A 10,334-nucleotide genomic window follows, 5' to 3' on the forward strand; every position below is an offset into this window, starting at 1 on the left:
GTCACTGGAGGTGTTCAAGCTGAGGTTAGAAAACAACTTATCGGAGATGTTGTAGAGAGAGTGGATTCAAACCCTGGGCCAGGGCTTGGACCAGATGATATCTAAATTGTTTTTTGGCTCAAACATTCTATGTTTTTATGATATGCCATAGATAATCCAAAATACTTGACTGTGGGAAAGTGCCCTAGGAATTGGGGTGGATGGGGTTGGAGGAAGGGGGCAGAGCCTTAATGAATAAAAAATTGTAAAGTAGAGCAATGGTGTTACTAATGATAATACATGGGGTATTGGAAAGAAGTCCAGACTTGTGAGAAGACTTCGATTCAATGCCTGAATTTTCCAGTTATTACATATGTGACACACCTCTCTGGGCTTCAGTTCCTTCATCTGTATAATGAGAAGGTTGGACTCAGTGACCCCAATGGTTTCTTTCTAATTCTAAATCTATGATTTGATGATATCTAAGGTCTTTTCCAATAAATAAGGTTTAAAAAGCAAATATTCTGGACAATAGGAAAAAATGTTGATTCAAATGTTGTTATAACTTTCCCCATTTTGACACTATGGACAGAAATCACGAGAGCCCTGACCATCCAGAAAGGTGGGGGAGGAGGAAGGACAACTCAAGTCTATGACATTCCCTTCATCTCCTCTCTAGTATTAAAACGGTAGAATGAAATGAGAACACTGGATTCCATGGCCTCGGAAATTTCTTCTAGATCTAAATCTATTGTTTTTTAATAAATGAAGATATACTAAGAGAGCATTCGGTGATCGCGGAGAGTTCAAGTCACAAGATCTGAACCATATACCATAATAATGAATAGGCACGAATGACCAAAGAATACTTCTAATAGAGTGGATGACCACTTGGGAGGCACCTGGGTGGCAGAGTGGATAGAATGCTAGGCCTGGAGTCAGGAAGACCTGAGTTCAAATTTGGCTTTAGCCTTTTCCCTGATCAAGTCACTTAGCCCTGTTTAACTCATCTCTAAAATGATCTAGAGAAGAAAACAGAAAACCACTCCAGTATCTCTGCCAACAAAACCATAAATGAGGTCATGAAGAGTTGGACGTGACTGAAAATAATTGAACAACCACAAAAACCACTTGGAGAGAAATTTCTGTCATTGTCCTTGGGTACAGTTCATCATTTTTATCAATGACATGGATGAAGGCATAAATAGCTTTCTTATCAAATTAAGTTAATCAATAAGTATTCATTTTACTGCATTCCAGTAGGCTAGGTGATGGGGATATAAATACAAAAAAAAAAAAGACTATCCCTGACCTCAAGGAGCTTATATTCTATTAGGGGCTATAACATGTTCATAGATAATACAGAATACATGTTGTTCCTCAATTGTTTCTGACTCTTCACGACCCCATGGACCATACTGTCTGTGGGGTATTCTTGGCAAAGATACTGGAGTGGTTTGCTATTTCGTTCTCCAGTGGATTAAGTCATAGAGGTTAAGTGGTTAACAGCGGTAAGTGACTTTCCCAGGGTCACACAACTAGTAAATGAGGCTAGATTTGAACTCAGGTCTTCCTGACTCCAGATCCAGCACTCTATCCACAGAGCTGGCTAGCAGTTCTGATATACACAAAATAAACACAGATGACATGAATCTAAGAGGATTAGCTAGTATACTGGGTAGCAGAATCTGTATCTAAAAAGATATCAACCAGCTATCAAACTAGGCTGAATCTTACAAATGAAATATAATAGAGATAAATGTAAAATCCTACATTTGGGCTTAAAAAATCACCTCCTTAGGGATAAGATAGGGGAGGGGAGGCTAGACAATTCATATGAAAAAATCTGGGCTTCCATGAGTCAGTGGTGAGGCATGGAAGCTAAAAAAGGTTATTATCATCTGAGGCTGTATGAAAAGAGCTCCAATGTTTTGAAGGGTTGTAAATGCCAAACAGAAGAATTTGTTTCATCCTAGAGATAATAAGTAACTACTGAAGTTTATTGAGAGTGTGCATATGAGTGGGAGTGTGTGTGACATGGTCAGACTTGCTTTAGAAAAATAAGGCAGCTATGTGGAGGATGGTTTGGAATGGGGACAGGCTGGAGGCAGGGAGACGATTAGGTGACTATTGCGGTAGCTCAAGGAGCGAGGTGATAAGGTTCTTTTTAAAATATATATATATATATATTAAACATTCATTTAAAAATTTGAGTTCCAAATCCTCTCCCTCCCTCCAGTCATCCCCCACCCACTGAGATTGCAAGCAATAAGGTTCTGAACTAAGATGGCAGCTGTTTGAGTAGAGAAAGGGGTTCCGATGGGCCAGATAGGTTGCATTTCTTCCCTGGGCCCAAAGTGCCATGGCTGGGGCTGGCCTGCTTGCTGTGTGCCCGGCTGCCCAGGCTCCAACCATAGCGGCCAACCCAGCCGGACTGCTTTATCCTGTCTTAGCGTCAGGTGGTGCTGGCCCCAGGGCCTGAGGGAAGGAGGGAGGACTGAGTGAGGGAAGAAGGGAGGGGGACTCTGGGGGAGATGGGAGTCATTCCCAGTGTCTAATCTCCCGACAGGCTGGGCCCTGCAGACACAGAGTCTGGGGAGGCCCAGCAGTTATCTGTGGCCCAACTGCTGCCTTCCCCCGGCCTGGGGCCCACCGGCAGCTGACTAGCTTGCTGTCCCACTCCCACGCTTCTTATCAGCCAGTCACAGGACACTCTCCTGGCCTGGCTCCGCTGCAGAAAACTGGGAGGGGGGGCTGGTGGAAGTTAGTGGGGGGGGGGGGGGGGAGGGAGGGGAGGAATTACTCACCAGGTAGCTCTGACCCAGACACACTGCTTTCTCCATCCTACCCCCTCCTCAAATTCCAGGGTCCCTTCCTGATTAGAGTGCCCAGTTTCCCTGTCTTCAGTTTAATTTAAGAGAAAACTTCCTAACTATTAGAATGCTCCAAGAGTGGCCTCAGGAGGTTTGCTCACTGAAGTCTTTAAGCAAAGTTAGATGACATCTCAGGTATCCTGTGGAGGGGCTTCTAATTCAGGTATGTTCTGATCCTGGGATTCTGCCCTTCTCCCTTCCCCCTCAGTGTGTTATTCACCCCCCAGACTCATCTCTAAGGTTTCTTTGCAGCTGTTCAGACTTTTTCAGTTTCCTCATCTGTAAAGTGAAGGGATCAGCTCAGAAAATCCTTAAGGCCCTTTCCTAATATTCTGATTCCAGTGTTTACTCATGGTCCAAATCCTACCCATTCTTTGAGGCCCAATTTGCCCAGTAATCTTCCAGTAGTTCTCCAGGGCTACATTGGCAGCAGGTGGATTAATGGATAGAGTACTGGACAGGGAGTCAGGAAGACCTGACTTCAAATGCAACCTCAGATACTTACTAGATGTGCGACCCTGGGTAAGTTACTTAACTGCTGTCTGCCTCAGTTTATTTACTGGTAAAATGGGAATAATAATGTCACCTATCTCCCAGGGTTGTTGTGAGGAGCAAATAAAATGTTTGTAAAGCACTTTGCCAATCTTAAACGCTATATAAATGCTAATATTATTATCACACTGCCATAGGAAACACTTTGCTGTAAGGGAAAAAGTGATAGGAAAAATGTGATGCTAAAAGGAAAAAAGAAGAAAGGAAAAAGCTTCCTTGGGACATTAAAAAAATACACTAACGAGAGGAGAGGAGGTTCAGTAGCAGAAATAGAAAAGTGGGGTCTTTTTGTTACTACGTTACATTTAAAAGCACCTTTAAAATCCCTAAACTATGTAACAGAAATCCACAGTTTCATACAGTCTCTTCTTCTGTGATTTTTGTATATCGAAATATTCATATTTGTTAAAGTTCCTAATTTGAAAAATCAAACCTTTTTTTTTAAAAGCTCTCTATCCAGGGATCAGAGACCTGGGGTTTAAATCCTGGTTACTTCCTATCTGTGTGACCTTGTCACTCTGACAGTTCTTTCAACTCTAAAATTAGACTGTATGATTTCTTTATCTCTAATCTTCCTTCTAGCTGGAAAGCCTATGATCCTATATGCTAATATTTTCTTGGAATTTCAGGAACATTTATTGTGTATGACATTCCTTGAATAAATGGTTTGTTCTGAAGAATTTTCTGGGTGAAACTTCTATATTTCTGTGCTGAAGTATATTCATCTTTTGGTGATTTGTGGCATCAATATAGATGAGTGACCAAAGAAGCCTCCTGAGCCTGCTTAGAAAATATGGGCATGAGAGAGTGGGTACCCTAAGGTATGCTGATGAAGCTTGAGAGTCATCCAGCTGTGCCCTGGGCAGGGACCGTCTCAGCACTGTTGCTTATCACTTCTGCATCACTTTAAATCTGCAAGAAAGAATCGAGCATTTCTTCATGGGGCAGGCCTCCTCTTGAGTCAGAGCCCATCCCTTTCCTACCTTAGTGAACCTTTTTTATGACTTCTGACCCAAAACAAAATCCTTATCTGTCAGCCAGCTTTCTGGGGACGGGCTTGTCTGAAATGGTCTCAGACAATAGACACACAGTCTGTTTGTTATCAGACCCATTTTCAAAACCTTGCCAGCTTCATTGGCCCTGCCAGAACTCATGCTAGCTGGCATTTGGCAATCCAAGATTTACCTTTTGATGAAGCATCAAAGAACTCCAGTCAACCCCCTAGAAAATAAACTCTTTGAGGGTGGCACTTTTTCCTTTTGTCTATCTCTGGTACCTATCATTGGGTTGAGAATGGGTAACATTTGTCACACAGCTGCAGAGAGGAACTGGCTTGTAAGTCCAGGGGCAGTACCAGTCCAGAGGCAGTCAATGTGTGATAGAGCTTAACAGGGTGGTGGGGGTAGGGCTGTGTGGTAGTGGGGAAAGGGGTTTTTAGGTGGCACTTTCTCCAACCCTAGAACATCACCCCAGTGTCTTAAGTTTCTGTTTGTTCTCCTGGAGGTGGTGAAAGTACAGCACTCTTTCTCTCTAGCTTCCAAATCTGGAGCTTGAATAAATGCAAATGTTTGTAATTGAGTTAAAAAATGGACAGACTTCTGTCATACATACTAAGATATGTGCTGAAACTCACAGATACACCCAGATACACAAGTACACAGAAATGCATAATCAACTGTGCATCCATAAACACAGACAGGTATGTATGCATACAGATACATGTACTCAGACACAAATGCATGAATGCTCCTAGACATTCATTTGGAAACACATGCATGTCCAGGTATTTGTGTCCAAAATCAACATGCAAAACCGGAGGATGTCAGCACCACTCATCATGTCAACACACATAGCAACATGAATGTAGGAATATAGTCTAACCCAGATAACAGACTGCAAAGGCATATGTAATTAGATATATATGCAGACATGAAGGCACATAAATTAAAATGATTCATTTTAATTTAATTCTACAAACATTTTTGACAACAAATTTATACTTACATCTTTGTCTTACATCACCTAGATTTATCCGTTTATCTCTTTCTCATTTCTTTCCCATTCCCAGAGACCTATTACTTCCAGCAAAGAATTTTTTTTAAAAGAGAAAAAAACCTACAATAATTCATACATTAAATATTATATTTGCATTGTTCAACATCCTGGCACAACTTTCCACTCATACACACACCTTTTTTTTTCCATACACACACCTATTGCAAGAGAATGGGAGGAGGTGACTATTTATCTTCCTGGGGTCAAACTTGTATTTTCTAATTTGGCAACATTTTATTTAAAATGTTTTGTGGTTGTTCATTCCATTGACATTATTTTAGTCATTGTGTATCGTGTTTTCCTGGTTCTGCTTATTTCACTCTGCATCAGTTCATGTAAATATTTCCATGCTATGTTCATCACACTCATTGTTTCTCATAGTAAGGTAATATTCCGTTACAACCATGTACCACAATCTATTTAGTCATTCCCCGAATTGATGGGCCCACAAACATTAAGCCACTAACTATATACCAGTCCCTATGCTAGATGACGGGGTTACAAAGATGGGGATGAAATAGTTCCTGACTTTAAGAAACTTACATCCTACTGGGGGATCTGCCAGAAACATATTCAAGTTATCTGAAGACAGAAAGAACATTAACAATTGGGAGGAATTAAAGAAGGTTTCGAAGAAGAGGAGACCTCTTGTCTTATAAAATTTAATTCTGTTTTGAACATATTAAAGTTGATACGCCTCCAGAGTATTCAGGAAGAGAGGTCCAGCAGGCAGTTTTTGATGCAGGCTGGAGCACAAGAGAGAGACAAGTGTTGAATATATACATCTGAGAGTCAACAGGATAGAGGTAGTAATTGAACCTGTGAGAATGGAGGACATTACTAAGAGAGTGGAGAGAGGAAAGGAGGGAGCCTAAGATAGGAGGCAGGAACTCTGGAGAATATGGCAGCCAATCAGCTTGAGGAGGATGAGAGCTTAAGGAAGAATCAGGGCCATGGCATGATTCCTGGCTTAATGTCTCTTGCCATCTCATAGTCTAAGGAGCATGTTGGAGAAAGCAATCCTTACTTTACTTACTAAAAAATAACCCTGCTTCTATGAATAAAATACCTATAGAATAATAGTTCAAGGAGATCTACAATGGAAAAGTCATGGATCACATGGAGCTTGTTGACAGATAGCTTAGCTTCATGGTCTTGGGTTCTCCACTATATTTCTTTTTTACCTTTAATAGTGGCTTTCCATTTGTGCAGTAGCATTACCTTACTTCTGAACCTCTGTATTAATAGTATATTCCATATAAATTCAATGATATATTGCTTTATTTTTCAGAACAGCTACCATCACCATGACCACCCTCCCCTTACATGTTCCCCAAATCTGGCTTCAGACACTTACTAGCTGTGTGACTTTGGGCAAGTCACTTAACTCTGTTCAGTTCCTCATCTGTAAAATGAGCTGGAGAAGGAAATGGCAAACCACACCAGTATTTTTGCCAAGAAAAACCTAAATGGGGTCATGAAGAGTCAGATACAACTGAAAAATGACTGAAAAACAATGCATGCCCGCTGGTATTTCATGTGAAAATATTTTCATCAGAACCAAAGATGGAGTGCTTCTCAATCTTATTTTTCTGAGATACACTGGAAATGACTCAGTGTATTCCCCAACTGTCACTTATTTGCATGGAAACACAGGCAGTATGGGTCACAGGTTGCCAAATACTTTGCTTGAGGTTAACCTGAGAGTCAGCCTGTTGATTGTAGAGGTTGTGGGAAAAGTGAAGAGAAGGAAAGTAAAGAAGGATCTTGCTTAGATTTTGAAGCTGAATGGCCAGACCTGACCTTGATAAAGCAGAATTTTTCTTTTTGGCCATTCCTTTGGGGAAGCAATGGCCGTTCACCCAATTTCTGAAAATTCCCATAGGATTCCGGCCATTGTGATAGAGAACATGTTTCTAAACATCCCATATATAGTCACAACTTTATTTTCTTTCTTTCTTTCCAATGTCATATCTTACTTTGTGGTACTCCAAAAATAAATTCCCCTCTTACAGAAAAAAATTCTCTCAATGCAGGATGCCTTTTTCTTTTCATCTTTAGGCTATCTGACAAGTTAATTCCAACAATAATGATGAAGCAGCTTTATGAACTATCCCTGTCTCCTACTAAAAGATTAGTAATTTTACCAGATGGAACTCATAATGACACATGGCAATGCCAAAGTTATTTCATTGTACTTGAGCAGTTCATCAAAGAAATAATAAAAAGTCCCTCCCCTGAAGAAATGTCAATAAATAATTAAATAAAAATACAACCCAACCCCTTCATCTAATGTAACAATTGTATATTATTTGATTAGTTTAAAGAGACAAAGGATGTTCATTCCAAATTTTGTATTATTATATCTAGAGTTGTCTAAGGAGTAAAATTGAGCTTAAAAAGTCAAAAGGAAAATAAAAAACAGAGCCTTGGGGGCCAACCATTTTTCGGGGACATGACATAAATGATGATCTAGCAAGTGAGATAAAGAAGGATCGGTCAGATATATTCAGATATATGCTTCAGCACCCAATCCCATCCCTCACACAGACACTCACCCCCTGGAGTGGGTTTTGAAACCAAGATGTTGTAGTGGGATCAATATCTTAATTTCTTCACCCCCATGTAAGTTAGGATAATTTTTCCTTAAAAGGTATTGAAACCATCCTCTCAATTCAGTTGACTCAAGGGACTAAAGGTTCAGATTATTGACATTACTTCTTAGTTACCTGTGTTGAAAATAGCCACAGGAATTTCAGGTGGTCTCTGATGCTTGGCTGATGGACCTCATGGACAATTTAGAGGCAGGAGAGCTTAGCTCGACTGATTCAACCCAACATATCCTCAATTTGTATCCTTATTGTGATATGTTTGACATAGCCCCTACTAGTGAATCTCCTTTTGTTAACTGTTGAACATCCAACGACACCCCATTTCTTTCCCATGCTGAACTCAAACTACCAGGGGAGTGGCCTGAGTCAGGTCCAGCTCGGGCCAGATCCACGGTGACCTTCAGTGTTTGCATCACTATGGCCAGAATTCATCAATTACGGAATTCTAAAATTGGAATAGACCTCAGAGCCCATTTGGTCTGACCCATGCCTAAAATGTATCACCACTATAACATGTATGACCAGTTGTGATCCCACTTAAAGACTGTCAAAGAGAAGGAACCTGCTGCCTCTCAAGGCTGCCCATTGTACACCCTAACCTCTCATCGTAGGGAAGCTTTTCCTGACCTCAAGGATAAATTGGCCTCTGTGAAACTGTTACCTGTTGGACTTGGCTCTCACCTCTGAGCCCTCACAGACCAAATCTAATTCTTTTATATGATAACCCTGTAGACACTTGAAGACAGCTATTATATCCTCCCTATGTCTTCTCTAATATCCCTAATTCCTTCAAATTATCTTCCTATAATATGGCCTCAAGGTCCTTCACCATTCTGGTTGCCATCCTCTGTGTGGTACTCCCCAGTTAATCAATGTCCTTCCTAAAATATAGGGCCCAGAACTGAATTTAATTCTCCCTATGTGGTCTGTCCAAGGCACAGAACAGCCAGACTATCCCTTCGCTTCCCAGAGCTGCTTTGGCGTCCTCTCTGAGATAAGGAAAACCCTGAGGCCGCCTTCTCCCTGGTCCCCAACTTCTGGTGCTGAGCCGCTGAGGCTGGTCCCAGGCAGGCGCCTCACTGCATGAATAGGGGAAAAGAGTGCTGCCTCTGTGTCTGCTGCCCAGGGCTGGATCACATCCGACCCTCCGGCTCCCAGCCTGGCCGGGGCCTCCACAGCAGACAGAATTAAACACAGCTGAGTTATCTGAGGGACCCAGCACCTCTCCACCCCCATCCCTGCCAGACGCATGTCCGCTTCTCTTGGGGAAGGGACGGCTTGTGCTAAGGCCTGGAGAAAGCCACCCCAACTTCCCTTTAGTTCAGAATGGAAGTATGATCGGGAGATTGGTGGGGCTTTTGTTTGTTTGCTTTTGGTAGGGCAGAAGGGAAAGGGGCACAGTGCTGGTGTTTTTCCAGGTGGGTCAGAATTACCACCGAGGTTGCCCAGGTTTAAGACAGACAAAGGAACTGCGTTTTGTGTGGTTTCCTGGAAAGAGCTCAGAGCCGGAAGTCGGAGGCCTTGAGTCCTAGGCTCACCTCTGCCATTAATGAGCTGTGTGACCTTGAGTGAGTCTCCTAACTGGTCTAGGCCTAATCCTCTTTTCTTGTGAACTGAAGAATATTTTCTAATCTGCCTCTTAGCATAAGGAAAGAACAAATATAAAACTGTTTTGGGAAAAGTTAACCACGTTATTCACAAAGTATTGTTACTGGTAGCAATACCCATAATGAAAATAACCAGAGAAGTGTGTGGTTGCTTTGTCAAGGTAGGAGAAAACTTTAAGAAGTTGAATTTTAGAATATAAGTATTGACGATATTGATATGTTACCCTCGGCCCCACGCAGGAAAGGTTTGGGCTGGTACTCGTTATTCAGAAGGGCTTGTATCGTATCTGGATGGATCAGCTTATCTGAGCCCACTTGAGGAGTGTGGCTCATAGCTTGCCTTGTGCTGTGTGTGCAGAGAATAAACCAAGTTTACTTCAATATAATTTCCCACCTCTAACATTTAATATCTATGTGACTTTGGGAAGGTATTGTCTCTGTGTCACCCCGCCACTGTTCCCTCATCCATAAAATGAGGAGGATGAGATAGCCTGGAAGGTTCCTTCTGGTTCCTTGTGCTTTTGTGATCAGCACATTCAGAGGCCCCCTGCAAGGCCTGCTGACCCCTTCCTTGTTTGCTTTCTAAGAGCTGACAACAGAAGACGGAAAAACATTAAATAATCAAAACAACTGACATTCCTCCAGAGCTTTTTAAG

At 41.8% G+C, this 10,334-nt stretch overlaps 1 pseudogene; it reads left to right on the forward strand.

Moving 5' to 3' along the window:
* Nucleotides 1–6,961: 6,961 nt before the first annotated feature.
* On the forward strand, nucleotides 6,962–7,722 carry LOC140529073 (protein ABHD13-like; annotated as a pseudogene).
* The last annotated feature ends 2,612 nt before the right edge of the window (nucleotides 7,723–10,334 follow it).

This window comes from Notamacropus eugenii, chromosome 1 (assembly GCF_028372415.1).
Source record: "Notamacropus eugenii isolate mMacEug1 chromosome 1, mMacEug1.pri_v2, whole genome shotgun sequence".
NCBI classification, from domain to species: Eukaryota; Metazoa; Chordata; class Mammalia; order Diprotodontia; family Macropodidae; genus Notamacropus; species Notamacropus eugenii.